This window comes from Mercenaria mercenaria, chromosome 5, assembly GCF_021730395.1.
Source record: "Mercenaria mercenaria strain notata chromosome 5, MADL_Memer_1, whole genome shotgun sequence".
Taxonomy (NCBI): Eukaryota; Metazoa; Mollusca; class Bivalvia; order Venerida; family Veneridae; genus Mercenaria; species Mercenaria mercenaria.
Genome location: NC_069365.1, coordinates 15,325,878 through 15,343,989, shown reverse-complemented (window position 1 = coordinate 15,343,989; position 18,112 = coordinate 15,325,878). Strand labels below are relative to the sequence as shown.

At 34.6% G+C, this 18,112-nt stretch overlaps 1 protein-coding gene across 1 annotated transcript in view; it reads right to left on the bottom strand.

Moving 5' to 3' along the window:
• LOC123556528 (uncharacterized) overlaps positions 1–18,112 on the bottom strand; it is a 179,490-nt gene that overhangs the window by 102,892 nt on the left and 58,486 nt on the right. The gene's annotated exons all lie outside the window — the stretch shown is intronic.

Genomic DNA, 18,112 nt, shown 5'->3' with positions numbered 1-18,112 from the left:
GGGCCAAGCACTTTCAAGTTATCACTGGGAAAACCCTTTTTTTAAATGTTTTTTGTTTTTGGGCCCTTGGGCCCTTTGCCCTTTACTAGGCCCCAAATTTTGGAACTTCCCCGGGATTTTTTGATGTTCCCACCCGTCCCAAAAATTTTTATGATCCAAAGGCCCCCGGGCGTTCTCAAGTAATCCCCGGAAAACCATTTAAGGTTCGGAAAGCCCCTTGTGAATTTTGCTTTTGACTACTGACCCCAAATTAAAAACTTGACCTGTATTTTTGATTTTACCCTGAAATACCAAAAATTATTTAAATCGGTAACCCTTTCTTGGTTATCATCCGGAAAAAAAGGAAAACCCAAACAGCCCGACAGCTCTTTTTATATACCCCCCCACCCCCCCTTTCCCCCAACTTCGTTTTGTCGGGGTATAAATATTGCAATTGATTCAGTGTTGATTTTTACCATCGGAAAAATGTGAAAGGTATAACTAATGTTCTCTCTGAAATGTTGCGTACCAATTTTGAAAGGTTTCTCCAAATGACCATTTTGTTAATGTTTTCATGAATGATTTTTAATTGCACATTAAGGTCACCTTTGTTATTATTGCATCAATTTTGGTTAAAAATAAAAATAAACCTTTCTTTCCTTCTTTCTTTACCCAAAACACAGTGAATATACTGATTTTATGATGCTTTAATGCCCTTTAAAAATAAGTTTGCCCCCCGGGAATCGTCTTAATTACTCTAAAAAATTTGGCCTGAAAAACCCCGGGGGAAATCTTGGATTGAAGAATGTTTGGAACTTTTGGGTAAAAGACAATATTTTAGAACAAATTTTTAAAACTTTTTAAAAATATCTTGCCCAAATATATAAAAGATTTAACAGGGCTTTTTCTGGGGCCCTGAAATTTTTTAAAACATTGGAGGTAAGGGGTGTATTTTGGTGGCAACATTTGTTTATGTCCCTTTTAACATAAAGTACTTTTTCAGCTTAAGGGAGGTGTTTTTTTGGGTCTCTTGAACTTGTCTCTTTTTCCCAAATAATTTTTGTTTTTTTTTTTAAAAGCTTTATTGAAATTGAAAGTTCTTTATGTATGACACAAAAAAAAAAATCAGTAAAAGTACATTTTTTTGTCAAGGGGGGTTTAAAGGGGACACGTTTCAAAAATTTCGTAAAACACATGGAAAATTTCCCAAATTTGTTTCCCCCACTTCTCAAAATTTGGAAAAAAACAAGGGAAAAGCCCAACAATGTGGAATTTAAAAAACCAGCGCTAATTTTGCAGATGCAATGACCTACAAAATGCAAAAAAAATGTTGTTAATATCTATTTAAATAGCAAAATCAAGACCCAAAATGGGGTTCTTTTCCAAAAATTTTGAACCCCCCCCCCTTCATAATGCTTTTTTTTTCCCCTTTTTCACTAGGACAATCAAAACCCTATTGACGAAAGTTTTTTTTTTTAAATTTTTCATTTTGAGAAAGGGCCCTTTTTGTAACAACATTTTAGAAAATGAAAAAATTACAAATTTTTGGCTGTTTAAATCTGTACCTGCGCAAAACACTTTGACCCGTTTGGGAAAATGACTGGTGTAAAAAAGGGACCTGTTGTAGGACAGTAATTTCCAATAGGCAGTCGAACACATGTTTTGCCTTTTTTTTGACTAAAAATTTCCCTCTAAAACATGGTATTTTGTTTTAAACATTCCCTGAAAGGGAAAAAACATTTTTCAGATGAAACATTTATGCATTAATCAAAGGGCCCTTTTATCAGCATTTTTGAATCATAATGCTCTGAACCCCGAAAAAAACTGACACTTAAATTATAGTTAACATGTTTATGTGGAAAGTACTCTTATAAATTATTTTAAAAGGGTTTATGGTGCAAAAAGACGTCTGTGGGAAAAAAATCTAAACAAAAACAACCAAAAAAAAAAAGGGAACCCCACCCCACAACATTTGAAATTTTCCTTTCCTGTAAACAAAATTTTTTGCGAGGTTTTTTGGAATATCTTCAAATCCGGGAAAAAAGGGAACATTATTTGATTCATTTTTAAAATTTGATCTTTACTGTCAAAAAATAATGTTTAATTAAGTATAATTCATGTTCTTTCTGAAATTTTGTTTTCCAATTTTGAAAGTGTTCTTCAAACAAGGGCCCATTTTTTTTCTTCATATTTTATCGGGTTTTCCTTTTGCCACATGAAATTTTAAAAAGGGAAACCCCCCTTTTTTTTTGCATAAGTTGCTGATTTGAAATAAACAATTTTCTTTTTTATACCACAAACACGTGATTTTTTATAGGTTTTAAAAGGGCTTTTTTTCCCCATATCCCCGATTTATCCCAAAAAATTTCGAATTTGGGAAACTTCGAAAAGGGATTGATAAAAACCACGAGAAAAATTTCGCGGGATTGAAGCGTTTACCAAACATTTGGTAAAAGACTTGTTTTAGAAACACTAAAAAGATTTTAAAAAGAAGCCATTTTGGCGGGAAACCTTAAAAAATTAACGGGTTTTCTTTTCTGGCAGGGGTGTTTTATTTAAACTGGTCTGAAATTTTTTAAAAATTTGTGGAGCAGAGTATGCTTTTTGGTAAGCACCAGTTTAATTTGTGCACATCCTATATAAACTGAATTATTATAACATTTTTAATTTCGGGTCAAAAATACGCTTGTATTTCCCCAAGTAATATAAACCGCAAAAAAAAATCCATACTTTTTTCCTTTTTTTTCTGTATGCTGCCGTCCCTGCTTTCTTTTTAATATGAAAAACCTGAACAAAGTTCCATAAATGCACACAAAAAAAATTTCCCACTTTTTCAATTTCAACTTTGACATGTTTTGATAAAAAAACAACAAACAACAAGAGCAGTCCAAAAAAACACCCAATGCTAAGGCTATTTGAATTATTGCCCCAGGAGGAAAGTATTACCCAAAAATTGCAAAAATTTCTTTAAGATTTTCAATCAGTTTCTGCATTAGTTTTGGAGATATAACTTGATGCAAAACTTTAATAAAAGTTTTAAGTTAAAAAGGGAAAATTTTTAACAAAAATTAAAATATCAGGGGTTGGGGGGAATGTACAACCCAACTATTTTTTTTGCCCAAAAAAAATTTCAGGTGAATTTTTAAAATTTAAAAATTTGCTTTTGTTCTGCAGATAGAGTTTCACGTAAAATTTTTTCCGAATTATTAAGCCCAAAAGGGGGGCTTTAATTTCCCTTTAAATTACATGTCGGGATTTTTGGGGGACTTAACCCAGGGGGAGGTTGGTAACTGTTTTGAAAAATAAAAAAAAGTTTAAAATTTCTAAAAGGGCCTTTTAAAAGTAATAGTGTATGAAATTCCCAATAAAATTTAAACCCGGGGTTTTTTCTAAGTCCAAATGGGGGAAAATTTAAAAGAAAAAGTGCAGGGGTCAGAGTTATGGGACTTGATGCTATCAACTATTTTTATCCCCCCAAAGGCACAGTGAAGTTTAAAATTAAAATTATCTGCTTTGAAAAAATTTAAACCGGGATGTTCTAAGTAAAAAGGGGCCCAATAATTTGCCCAAAATACTTGTAAGAGTTATGAAATTTGGGACTCAGTGGGGTTTGGGTTTTTGGGCCCTAAAAAAGGGGAAAAAAAAAGTTTCAAAGCTTTTTTTTAAAATGTTTAAACCCATTCTGGGTCTAGGGGTTTTCACAATTTATTGGATCGGAAAGCTTTTTTTTTTTCAGCCCCCGGGTAACTTTGCCCTTTTGTTGGAGTGACCCCAAAAAAATTTGGGTTCTACTTTAAGTACTATCACCTATGAAGTTTTGAAGGTTAAAAACCAAAATGGGATTCAAGTTTTTGCCCGGGAAAATTTGGATTTTTTTTCCCGGTCTGCTGCGCCTTTGGGCCCTTTAATAGAGAAACCCAAAAAATAAATTAGAGGTCATCTACTCTGCTTTCCAAATCATCCTATGAAGTTTAAATTATTCTGGATAAAAGGGGTTTTCAAAAGTTATCGTTTGGAAAATGGTTTTCCATGTTCAGGCCCCTGTGACTTGGGTTTAAAAAAAAAGTGACCCCCAAAATCAAATGGGGGTAATTTCCGGGCATGCCAACTTCCTTAAAAGTTTAAAAATTCTGAAAAAGGGGTTTCCCAATTTTATGACCAAAAATTGTTTTCCACATTCGGGCCCCATGTGATCTTGCCCTTAAAAATAGTGACCCCAAAAATCCAGTGGTCATCTACTCTGCTGCCCAAATCATAGAGACAAAATTTCCCCCAAATTTTCAAGAAAATTTAAAACAAAAAAAAAAAAAACAACGGGTTGGATTTAAAAGGGCAATAAAGTTCCGCCTCCCCCCCCCCCCCCTTAGCAAAATAAAAAATAAAAAAGGGATCAAAATTTTTGAAGCACCTACATGGGGAGCAAAAAATGTTATTTCCCCATAAAACCCACAGCGCAAAAGTATTTAATTTTTCAGTTTAAATTTTTGTTTGCCCCAAAAAAGATTTTAGCGACCAGAAATGTTATTGGCTTTTTTAAATCTGTACCTGAAAGCAAAACACTTTAAACCCTTTTGGGCAAATGACGGGGGCCCCGAAAAAACCTGTTTGGGCAGAAATTTTCCAATAGTGCGGTTTCAAACACATCGTTTGCCCTGTATTGACTAAAAAGGCCCCCCTTTGGGACTTTTGGGGCATTTAAATTCTCTGAAAGGAAAAGTATTTAAAGATGAACATGGTTAATTTTTTGTTTAACAATCTATCGTTGGGAAATTAGTTGTAATAAATTCGAAATGTCTGTTTTTTGACAAAAAATTTTACACACTGAAATTGGAATAATTTCAAAAAAATTAACCCTTCCCAATGTATTTCTTTAGGTACCAATTACAAAAATAACTGTATTATTTTTCTTATTTTCGGTTTTTGTGCATTTCTGTAAAAAAAATCGTGCTAAATTAATGCATAAGGTTGGATCAGTGTTTTTGGGGTTTCCCCATTTAAAAAAAACAGTTCGGGTTAAAATTCAGAATTTAAAATTTTCCGGGGTTTTATGGTATCTTTTCAGTCTATTTTTTTATGGTTTAAACTTTTTGCATTTGGGGGAAAAAAAAGGTGTTGCACATTTCATCACCTTTTTTAAAAACGAAAACCCACAGAAGTTTTATACTTTTTTCTCCCAATTTCCAAAAATTTGAAAGCTTTTCAGAAAAAATTTCAAATTTAATTAATTGAATAAAATTTTAGAATAACCTATTAAAAGCTGAAAAATGTTGTTTTCATTTCTAAATTTTATGGGTTTCCAGGGACTGCCCCTTTTCCTTTTGGGAAAAGTTTTTTTCCAAGATGAAAAGAGGATATACTTTTTAAAAAAAATTTCCCTTTTAAAACCCAAGATATTGGGGGTTTTTGGGGTTTTCCCCCACAACTTTGAATCTTTAAAGGTTCCATGTGCCCCGTGGATAATTTTCATCTGCGGTTGCCCTCTAAAATTGTTTTTTGGAAATTTTTGCATGTGTAAATGTTGAGTTCTGCTAAACCCGGGGGCTAGAGGGCTTGGAAGGTTTGCATGCTTTTCCCACTCCCGTCCGAACGGGGCTCAAAAAACGAGCCGGGAAACTTTTTTTCTTTTTTTGTTGTGTTAAACGCCCTGGGGATTTTCCACTTTTTCTATTTTGGGAGTATACCCACAAAACAAACAGATTTTTTTAGAAAATTTGAACGGGCTTCTTGACCAAACCTTATCTCCAATACATGTTTTTAAATTTTACTGTTCTGTCCACAGAGTTGGATACTTAAAATTTTTCAAAAATTTTTTGCCCTTTCCTTTAGATGAAAATTGAAATTTGTAAAAAATTTGGGCAAAAAGGGTGTTTAAACCAATTTTTAGAAAATTTTTAAAACCCCCCTGTACCATGTTGAAAAAGGGCTTTCAAAATAAAAGGCATGAAATTTGTTTTTTAAAAATGGGGGATTTTTTAAAAGGCGCTGAACGGGTCCAGAAGTTTTGGCCCTTTATGCAGCCCTTTTCCCGGAATTCAGTAATTTTTGAAAAAATTTTGAAAATTGGTTTTGTAGAATAATATTTTGTTTTATATGCTTTTAAAATTTTTCATGTAAAAAAATATTTCTTTCTATGATTGTTGTGTTAAAAACCCTTTTTTTTTAATTTCCCGGGGAAACTTGGTTTCTTAATTTAAAAAAGGTTTTTTTTTATAATCCACCGAGCAAATTGGTTTGGGGTTTGGGAGTTTAGGAATGAGGAAGGGTTCCCAATAAAAAAACCTCTGCGGGGAATATGACTGACATTTACGTCTTTGAAAACTTTAGAATATCTGGGGTTTTAGTGTGCCTTTTTTGCACCATAAAACAGTCAAGGATGTTTCCATATTTGATAAGTTTTAAATTTGGGAAGAATTTCAAAATTTAAAAATTTTATAAAAAGAAAATTCGAAAAAATTGGGTACCCCCGCCGAAAGGGCTAAAGGGCTTGAAAAGGTTTGGGGAAAGGTAAAAAAAAATTTTTCTGGCAAAAATTTAAAGGGAGTTTTTAAAGAAGCAAATAATTTTTTTTGTCAAATCATTTTAGCAGAAAATGAATGCTTTTTGTGTGGGGGTGTTTTGGGGGGGGGGGGGGGGGCCGGGCGGAGGGGTGGGGCAGGACCCGCCCGGGTGAAGGGTTAAAAAAAAAAATTTCCCCCGGGGTTTTTAAATATTGATGGAAATTTTAAAAATAAAAAAAAAAAAAAAAAAAAAAAAAGGGGGGTTTGGGGATGGTTGGGGGTGCCCCAAGGAAAGGTGGGGTGCCCGGGGTGTGGGTAAAAAATTTCACATGTTTTTTAAATTTTCATAAAAAAGAATGAAAGAAGTTTATGAAAATTTACCAAGGGTTGGTTTGTTATGTAAAAATTTGTGTTTTTTTTAAAACAAAAAAAGGGGCCAAAAAACTCTAAGGAAAATTGACCAATTAAAAAAAAAAAATGCCCGGCATTTTCGAAGTATTTTTGGTTCATATTTTTTTCCCTGTTTCTTTAAAATTTACCGGCTTTTACTGGGGAAAATGGCGGGCAGGGGTAGATTTTTCTTTAAAATCAAGGGCAAAAACCCTTTTAAGGGGAAAATTTGGGCCAATCCGATAAAAAATTTGACGGGCATCTTCGCAGTATGGGGTGCTTTTATGTCAAGTTTTATGAAATTCTCCGGTAGTTCCGGGAAAAATTTGGCTGCGGAGGGAAATTTTTTTTCATTAAATCAAGGGCAATAACCTGGGGGAAAATTGGGCCAATCAAAAAAAAAAAACCAAAGGGCTTCATCGCGTATGTTGGTTCATTTTTTATTTAAATTTTTTCATAAAATTTTACCTGTTTTTAATGAGAAATGATGTGGATGGACGGAGGCATCCCTTTTCAATACCCCACCCCCGATTTCTTCGGCGGGGGATAAAAACCCGAACGTTTTTGCAATTAATTCAAAAAAATCTGAATTTTAATAGACATGCAAATTTTTTTTATTTAAACATTTACTTTTTCCAAATTTTTTCCCTTGAAAACGGGAATCTTCTGCCTTGTTTTAATAAAGTAAAAAGTCGGGTTTTATTATTCGGTCCCCTAAAAACCCCATATTTTGACATTATTTTTACGGGGAAAGGGCATATTAAAATTAAAATTTAAAGAAAAAACGGGAAACCACTTTTTAAATATATTTTAAACCATAAACTTGGTTTTTTCCCAACTGGAGCAATTTTTGGGGCTCCAACTTATAAAATTTAAATTTGGCAAGTGTAAAAACCACTGCCCATATTTTTTTAAATTTAAAAAATTAAACATTTTTTTTGTTACTGTCTTTTCAAAAATTTGGTTTAAAAAAAACTAATGAATAATATGTTATACTTTTTAATTTTGTAAGATTGTTTTTCCCATTTATTTAATTTACAGAAAAAAATTGAGCATGGATAAAGATCGTTACTCGAAAAAACCAATTTCCCAAAAACTATATATAGATGTATTTTTATGAAATTTAAAAAATTGTATGTCGTTTTTTATTAAAAGATGAAGGCCAAAAAGCAAAAAAGTTTTTGAGAGAATCCCCAGATAGAAATTTTTGAAATTCAAAAAAAGTTTGGCAAAATTCAAACCCTTTTGACACAAAAATGGCCGGTTGGACTTTGTGTTGGATTTTCGTCAGTGTTCGGGCAGTTGTACCCATAATTACAGACCCCACTTCTCTTTCCCTGTTCCGTCTGGTGAGTTTTTTTAAACCTGGCACGGGTTTTGCGCTAAGTCCTAAAAAACAAAAAGTTATCAAAAAAAGAGGGCCATGATAGCCCGTATCGTAACCGGGAGTAGGTTGCTTGCTTAAACCCAAATTTCTTAGCTAAAGTTTTAAAAAAAAAAAAAAATTAGAAGAGTGGGTAAAAGGTTTTAAAGTTATGAAGATTATTCGGGAAATCTGTAAAAAAAAAATCCAGGTGGCCCAAAATTCCTTTTGGGGGAGTTTTGAAAACAGAAAGTACGTCTTTGGGGTCACTTAAAGGACACTAAAAGTCTTTTTAAAAAAATTGGCTTGAAAACTTCAAAGCTGTATTTTAAAAAAAACAAAAAAAGTAGGTCTGTAAGCCCTTTTTAAGGGGTCACTGAAAATCATTTTTAAAAATTCGGTTTTGAAAAACTTTTAATGTCATCCAAATTTCCCGGGCTGTTCTTAAAAAAAAAGAAAAATAGGTCAAAGGTTTTCAGGGCAAATGACCCCCAATTAAATTTGGGGGAAAACCCGTAATTTAATTAAACAGTTGGGAAATTTGATCAGATAATTTTTAAATATTTTTTCCCTTTTTAACTCATATTTAAAAATATGTGACCCTAAAAGGCAGGCTCTTTTAACCCCAAAGGGGGATAATTTGAACAAAAATTTTTTAGAGAGCCACTAGGGGAAAGTTACTTTCGAAAATTGAAATGTAGGTCTTGGGAAATTTTAAAATCAAGAAGATTTTTAAAAATTTTTTTCCTATGTAAGTTCCCATTTTAAAATTGGGACCCCCCCGGGCGGGTTTTCTTTTTACCCCCGAGGGAAATTTTTAACAATTTGGGAAAAAATAACTAGGTAATGCAAAAATACCCCAAAAAACAAAAGCCCAGGCCTTTCCGGTTTTTGACAAGAAAATTTTTTAAACTTTTTCCCATTTGGGCTATGTAAAAATTTGGGCCCCAGAGGTGGGGCCTCTTTTTACCCCGGGGCATAATTTTTTAAAAATTTTTGGTTTGAGAACCATAAGGCAATGCTACCACCAAAAATTTAAAGGCCTAGGTTTTTGTTTTTTTTCCTTTTTAAAATCTATGTAAAAAATTTGGGCCCCCGTGATGGGGGGCCCCTTTTACCCTAGGGGAATTTTTTTGGGAAAAATTTTGGGAGGGATTTTACATACCCAAAAACAAAAAAGTTCAAAGGCCCCGGTCTTTTGGTTTCAGACAAGAAGTGTTTTTTGTTTTTTTCCCCCTTTTAAGTCTTGTAAAACTTGGGGGCCCCCGGGACGGGGCCTCTTTTCACCACAGGGGGCATAATTTTAAAAAAACTTTTAGAGGATATAGGGTGATGTCATGCCATATACTGAGGCTCTTGCCTTGGGTTTTGTCAAGAAAATTTTCAAAATTTTTCCCATTTTAAGGGCTATGTTTAACCCTGTTGTTGTAATTTTTTTGTTTTTTAGGGTTTAAAAGGAACTGCCTGGGTTTTTTGTAAAATATTTTAATATGGTCAATAAAAAAAGTACACCCGGGGATTCATTCAAAAAACATTTTCGGGTACGGAGCGGTTTCCGAAAACCGGGCCGGAAGAATACAAAAATTCCTCCCTAATTTTTTTGAAAATGAAAAAACTAAAATATTAAAGATTGTGATATCATGAATAAAGCAAAATTAAAATGCAAAAAAAAGTATTAAAAGTTTAAAGGAATGTTTTCCCGCATCCAGTTTTTAGATTGTCTTGTTTGGTCAAAAGGTTTAAAAAAAAATTTTACATTTTTATTCGGGATAGTTCAAAAATTGGGTTGAGTATGATTAAAAAAACAAACTATTAAAAATGAAAAAAAAAGATGTAAAAATACGGTTGAAAAGGGGGAAAAAATATAAACAAATTTAAAAAACAGAAACATTCCTTTTTTTCAATGTTTTGTATTAATCTAAGGGAGGGCAACTCCCTTTGTCAAAAGTTATTTCTGATTTTTCATCTCCTTTAGGAACACTTTTATTGGACAATATGTTTCCTTTTTCCTTGTTCGATAATTTTTTTTGGGTCTGAGAGATATTTTAATGTTAATTTTGGGCTTTTTTCATTCTCAACCCGCACCTTTTTATCCCCATCAAATCTCATTCAATCGCATTGTTTTTGCGGTCACTGTAATTTTTTCTTGTAGATTTTCGGAAACCGTTATTTTTTTCTGACACCCCCATTTCCTGACTGACTTCTCAGATTTTTGAGCTGGTTTTTTGGCAGTTGTGTATTTTGGGTTTTCGTTTGAAAAAACAATTAAATGGAGTAAATCCCGTGGAGTGTGTGGTGTTTGCTCTGTATTTTCTTAGAAAAAAGGGAAAATTTCTTGTTTCCGTTTTTTTGTTCGAAGGACTTGATTTAATACATTTATCAGTGGTTTACTTTAAAGATTCTGGGTTTTGGGGTTGGCTTAGGGGATCTTTGGGGTAATTTTCCGTGCTCAAAGCCACAAATAGCTAGCAAACTGTCTGAAAAAATTGTTAAAAAGGAAATTCTATTGTCTGTTTTTACTGTTTTTTTTTGGGACCCAAATTTTGACAAAATTTATCAAATATTGGAATAAATTGTTTTTTGAAACAGGGGCGGAAAAAATTTAACCCAAAGTGATAGGTGAATATTCATCTGTCACGGGCTAAGAGGTACTCGCCCGTAGGTAAAAGGGCCCAAAAAATCGGGGGCTTAAGTTCGTCCATGGGTTTTACGGTAGTTCCGACATTTTTAAAACGGTTCAAAAAATTTCCTTTTTGTTTGTGTTTGCTTTTCAAGGTAAGGGAATTTCCCTTTTAATTTCTGGTTTTTAATGTATTTATTCATTCTCGGAAAACCCGACCTTCGGGCCCCATGAAGGGTTTTGTCTTTTTGTCCCTTGAGGAATTTCCCTGCCCAATTAAAATTTTAGCTTTTTTTTTATAGACATTTCAGGGAAAAACAATTTTGGGCATTTCGTAACAAGATACTGTTTTGGGGAAAGTTTGGGGTTTTTCCCTTTAAGTTTTTCAACTGAGTTAAATCTTCAATGCTTATGCCCTTATCGTTAGGATTTTTATTTCAAAAACCAAACTTTTCCCTTCTTGTATATTCCCAAATTTCTTTGAGTAAAAATTTTATCATTTCTCGTAACCGCTTTAACTCGTCAAGTGTCATTGATTTCCAAAACGATGTGTTGGCGGGTGAAAAAACACATTTCTTCTGCAAAATTAGATGATGCGTTTTTGTTTTTTGGGTGGCGTGAATTGTAATTGGGGTTTTTCTTTTCCATGTTTGTAGACCCAATTTTTTTTTATTTTTTATGGGTTTAAGTCGTAAGGGCCCCACCTTTTAATTCTAAGAGGGGGGTTGTTTCTTTTGCCTATTGTTTTTTAGTGGCTTATGATCTGTTACCCAAATGTTTAAGTATGCTCCTTGAAGTTAAAAACTGAAGTGTTCACATGCCCCGACAAAACCTAGGTTTTCTTTCTGTGGGAGATAGGCCCGAATCCCCGTATGCGACAACTTTCTTTTCCTTTCATTAGGGTGCCCGAAAGGGAAAAAGGGAATTGCGTCCCTTATGGTTTTTTTGTTTTTATGCGCGTCAAAATAAAAAACATGACTGTGTCACTAGAAAAAATTTTATTTTTTTGCACTTTAATGCGTGGTTTTTTGGTTTTTTTTCTCCTTCCCACATGAATTTTTTCTTTGTTTTAAAAGCCCCTTTTTTTGGGTTTTGTAATGTGCATAATCCTTTTTTTAATCCTTTAGCGTAGCTTGTCATTTCCCAGAAAACCCTTTTAAGTTCGGGTACTGTTTAGGTGGGTTTCCCTTTCATGTTAAAATTAAAAAAATTTTTCTTCTTGGATTGGGGGGAAATTCCCTTTCCCCTGAATTTCCACAATTTGAAAGGTATGGAGCTTTTTGTTGAATTCAATTTTTGTTATTCAAGGTGAGACCGGGTTTTTCTTAAAAAACTTTTTAAAAACTTCTTTAAAACGCTTTGGGCATGCTCTTCTTGTGTTTTTTCTATTCGAAATTTTAATATATAAAAAATTTTTTTCCCCCGCAATGTTTTTTTTGTTTTACCCGTTTATTTTTTCCTGAAAAAAATTTTTTCAGCCGGGGATTTGCCAAAATTTAGCCTTTTGTACCTATATAACCCTTTATGCCCATTGAAGGTAGTTATATATCTGGGGTTCCCGGGTGTAAGATTTGCTGGTGTCATTCCAGACCAGAGATCGGTTTTCTGAAAATTTTCGATCCCTTTAGATCATTTGAATTTTTATTTAAATTTTTGGCAAAAGGTGTTTTCTCTTTCGATTGGGCCCTTTTTGGCCTCCCATATTTCCCCACTTAACCGTATTTCGGCTGGGTTCTTCTTGGGGGGGTAACAATTTTGGGGATATCCCCGGGGGGGGGTTTGGGTTTTATTTGGGTAATTTTTTTAATGATGTTTTTGGTCTATTTTGTTTTCAAGTTTTCCTTTTTTACTTAATTTGAGAGGAAAAAGGGGGCCCGCGATTTCTTTGGGAATACTGGTTTTATTTTTTTTGTTGATGTGTAATTTTACTTTTTCTATCTTTTAATTTGCCTTGCCCTTGATAAAATTCCCGGGAAAATTTTTCACCAAAATTGTCTTCTGTTTTTTCCAGTCTGGGATAATCTCTATTAAATTTTTGCTCAATGGAAGGGTCATATCGATTAAAAGTTCCCGATTCCTTTCCCTACATTGGGAAATTTTTCTAAATTTTTTAATTTTTGTTTTTTTCGCAGTTATTTTACCCTGCCCGAGCAAAAAGTAATGGCTTTAAACTCCTTAAAGGGGGAAGGTTTTGGGGATTTTTTGGTTGATAGCTTTGGGCTTCCTAACCCTTTTATAAAAACGTTCGAGTTTGTTAACGGTTTCACCCGTGGGTTTTTAACACTTTTATGTCCCTTTCATTTAAATTAATTTTTGACTTTGGGGGTCTTTCATCCTTTTTATTTTGATATGCGTATTCTTTCATCGGAACTGTTTATTTTCAAAAATTTCAAAGCTTGGGATGGGCTTCTGTATAAAGCCTTGAAAGCATGAAAATTGTTCTATTGTTTTATAGTTTTTTTTGTTTGTGAAAATTTTTAAAAATGGTTTTTTGGGAAAAAATGGCAGGTCTGTCCTCAGCTTTTTTTGGGGGGAAGTTACCCCCCCAAAAATTTTACATTTCAAAGTTCTTCTGTCTGCGCCAAAAGAAGTTGTGGGTACTGGCCTCGACCTCTAGGTCATCCTCCAAGAAACGCGCCCCGTGTTTTTATTTTAGTTATTAGGGGTACTGGTCTGTTAACTTCTTTTTCTTGATCTTTTTCCATCAAATTTGCGGCATCAGAAAGCTCCCCGCTTTTTACCTTAAAGAAGGATGTCGGATAATGTTTTTTTTCTGGGGTTTTCCAAAAACCTAAGCCTTTTAAAATTTTTAGACTTACCCGGGGTTTTTTTTTTACTTGGGTAGGGTTTTTTTGAATCTGTGTCTGCAAATCCCCGTTTTTAGGGCAGAGTTCCAATTCAGTCACAAATTCATTGAGTGATTCGTTTTTTTGCTTGTATGAGCGGAATTTTTTGTTTTCCATTTTCGTGTTAATTTGGGCCGAAGAAGTTGTCAAGGGCCCATTTTTTGTTGTATGTCGGGGGTTGGGTGTACCCTTTTGGGGGATCCCCCTTTTTTTTTATTTTCATATATCTTTCTCCCGCAAATGTAGCAGCAAAATCGTTTTCCCTTTCCCCAAATTTTTAATTTTTCATCCCTACCAAAAGTTTTCGAGGCGAGAAGGGCCCTTTTTTCCCTCTTGGACCAGCGTTTGATTTGTCCGCGTCTTCATCGGAAAGGCGGAAAAAACCGGGAATTTGCCCTGTCTGTGTGTGAAATGTGTTTAAAGGTTTTTATTTTGCCCCGGGCCCCCGTTGCCAAAAGTTGATTTTTTGTGTATTTAGATTAAAAGGGCTGGGTTTGGTTTTTTAAAAATATTTTAATATGGCAATAAAAAATGTAACCCGGGGATTTTTTACATAATACTTTTTCGCTACGGAGCGGTAACGAAACCCCTCCCGGGAAAGGGTTTCCCAAAACATTGACCCCCCGGCAGGGCCAATTTGGCCCTGGGGATTTAAATTTTAAAAACCTTGGTAGAGGCACTAGGTGTTTCTTTCATTCCCAATTATAAAAGCCCCCTTTACCTGTGGTTTTTTAACAAAAAGATTTTAAAATTTTTTCCCTTTTGGTTTCCATTTGAATTCATTTTTTTTTAACAATTTTTTTAAAAAAAAACATCCAAGGAAATCCTAGGAGGGTTTTTGTTTTAAAGGAAAAAAGTGTATGGACAAAAAGCCCCGGGTTTCGAATTTGTCGCGAAGCGGTGGAGAAATAGGTGGTGAATACATTTATGCTGTTATTTGGGAAATTTTCTAAAAGGGTTTTTTTACGTTTCAATTTAAAAAAAACCCGTGAGACAGGAGCTCCATGGTATTTTTTCCCGCCACAAAAATTTTTCAGTGCAATTTTTGTCATTAATGTAAACACTTCTGTACTGGGTTTTACGAGAGACTGTCATTTTGTTGAAAATTTCCCTCAAAAATGGTAAAATTTTTGTACAAAAAGACCCCTTTAGCACGTTTGCATTTTAAAACCCTAAGTATAACAATGTCAAGCAACAAATATTTTTTGTAACAGTGAATTTTCATTGCAGGCATACAAAATAAATTTAACCCAAAAAAGATTCCAACGCAGTGTGCAGTGGGTTTCAATTTTTAAACGCTTACGGTGTTCTTGTTTCTTTTAAGTTCGTTTAAAAAGGGGGTGAAAAATTAACTATACAGCCCCTTTTCCCCGGGGTTTTGATTGGGTTAGGGCCAATGAAATCCCTTTTTACATTGAAAAAATCAAAATGGCCCAAAATTGACTGAAATTTTTAAAGCGGGCTTCTGCATCGGAGGGTATACCAACTTGACTTTTGTACGTTCCAAAGAAAATAATACGTAGAAAACCCTTAAAAAAAGCATTTAGCAGCTGCGTTATAGAGTTAAGACTTTTTAAAAATTGGGATTTTTCCCCTTCTTCTACAATATCTTTTATTTTCAGACGTTTACCACGGATCTCAAAAATGTCCCCAAAAAAATTTAGATTTTTTTCCCTAGTGACAAGATGAGATAAGTACACGACAGAGACAAAAATTTGCAATTTGATTTTAAACCCTGAAAAAGCCAAAAAGTTTTTCCCTTTTGAAAAACCCTTTGAAGTTTACATTAAATTTCGACTTTAAAACCCCACTTAACACAAAATTAAATCACTTTTGATCTCAGTTTCCCTTTGAAAACCCGCTAGAAACCTCATATGTTAAAAAGGTACTACCCCGGGAAAAAGGCAAATTTTCTATTCTGGCCCCTTTTAGCCCTATGAAATTTCATTTATGCTTTGATTTCATACAAAAATTGCTTTGGGAAAGTTTTATTAATAATTTTCTAGGTCAAGTTCAAACCTTTTGCTGTTTGGGGTCCAAAAAAATAGGTCACCGGTCAAATCAAAGGAAAAGCTTTTTTAACCCCAAGGCCACATTCATGGCCTTATTTCAGTAAAGGGTTTAAACTTGTTTATTCCAAAGGGAAATTTAAATTTTTTAAAAATTTAAAAGTAAAAAACAGAGTACAAAAAAAACTAACAACAGCAAGCAGAAAAAAAATGATCAACAAAATAAAAAGGGCGAAAATTATTCTTTTCTTTAAAAATGTACAACCAAAAAAAACATAAGAGACTTGGGTCCGTGGGTTTTTAGTGCCAAAAGGGGGACAAAGAAACAACTCATTTCCGTTTTTTATTTAACAACTAAAGAGAAATTACGGGTGGGAAAATCCCTAAATATGGTTTTAAAAAAAGCTGTTTCCCTAGGATGACAAATGCCCCCCATGGCACTTTTTAATGAATGGGGTTTGACCGATGTTAGAGTTTTGGACCTTTGGGCCTACGGGCTAGGTCTTTTCGCGCGACACGTCGTCCCCTTTCTGTGTCCCCACTTTTAAGCATAGTTATTTTTTAAAAACCATGCATGTTTACAAAGATATGGGCCGGAAAAGCCCATCCCAAAGCACTATTGAAAAAAAAACCTTTTTCCCTTAGTGTTTCCTTGACCTTTGAGTAGGGCTGGGTTTGGGGTGTTACACGTCGTTTATGTGGTAACATTCATGCCAAGTTATTTGGGAAAAACCGTCTTGATTTCAAAGATATGGACCCCGGGCACGCCCATCAAAGCCTGTCCTTTAACGTTTTAAATGTTTAAACCCTTTACCCTTTGAGTTTTAACCTGGGGCTTGCGCACGAACGTTTTTCTTTCTGTGGTACACATTCATGCCAAGGTTTTTTAAAATCCCTCCATCGATGACCAAAAAATTTGGACCGGACACGCCCATCAAGCCTATCCTTTAACGTCTAAATGTGACCCCTTTACCTTTGGGTACGGGGCTGGGTCTTTCGGGAATGGGCGTCTTACTGTGGTAAACATTTATGCCAAGTTAAATTTTAAAATCCATCCTTTGATGACAAAGATTTGACCGGGCAAGCCCCCTCAAAGCCCATACCTTTTTCGTCTAAGTGTGACCTTGACCTTTTAAACTACGGACCCCGGGTCTTGCGCGCGAATTGTCTTTTTATGTGGTAACCCTTCAGCCAAATTATTTGAAAATTTTATCCTCGTTGGGCAAAAATAGGACCGGAAAGCCCCTTAATGCACTACCCTTTAACATCTAAAGGGGGACCCCCTTTCCTTTTAGTAGGGCCCGGGTTTTTGCGCGGTCACGTTGTTTTACTGTGGTCACATTTTGCCAAGTTATTTGAAAATCCCTTTCCCCGTGCCAAATTATGGGGGCGGACCGAAAAATTTCGGGGAAAAACGGGCAGACTGACAGACAGTTCAAAAACTATATGCCTCCCTTCGGGGGCATAAAAATGATGAACTAGAATGTGTCTGTAGGACACAGGGTGTGCCCCCAATTTGGGATATTTGTACAAGTAAGGGGGGAATGTTTGCAGTGTTAAGGGGTTTAGCCCAAAAAACATTTTATGCCATATTCTTGGCCATATATTTTTTAGGGTAGGGGCATAAAAAACAAAAATGAAAAGGGTTGGGAAGGGGGCAAAAGGGGGGTGGGCCCCCCCCTGGTACATTGTCAAAATAGGGGGCAATAATTCAAATTTTTTGCAAATTTAATGGGGGTATAGCCTCAACAAACATTTTATGCAAAGGATTCATTATTCTAGGCCCTATACTTTTTGAGCTATGAGCATCACAAACAAAAAATCCTCTATTTTGGCTATTTCAAGGGCCATAACTCTGTAATAAGAGCTAAGATTCTCAAGAAGAATGCCAAGTGTGCAAGGTCACATCATGATAAAAACTCCATCAAGGTTTCCTGAATTTACATCTAATACTTTTTGAGTTAGGCACATAATTAGGTGAAAAAGTGCATCTTTTTACTATTTCAGGGGCCATAACTTTAAACAAGAGGGCCATGATGGCCCTATATCGCTCACCTGTTATCATTGCACTTGAGGACAAGAAGGTCCTCAGAAAAAATATCTAAGTCCTAAGGACAGGAACAACAAAGGGAAGAAATTTAACCAAAAAGAAAAAAAAAAATTCTTACAAGGTACAGATATGTCTGTCAAAATACACCTAAAAATTGGAGGTACCATCCATGTTGTACCACAGAAAAGTGGTCTCGGTTTTTCCCTACGGCCAATAATAAAAAAGTTACTAAAAATTACGGCCAATAATAAAAAAGTTACTAAAAATAAGCTATTTATAGTAACGTAAAAGGGAAGTAATTAAAAAAAAAAATTGTAAGTGAACAAAAGAAGGATCTGCCAAATAAATCTGTTGACAT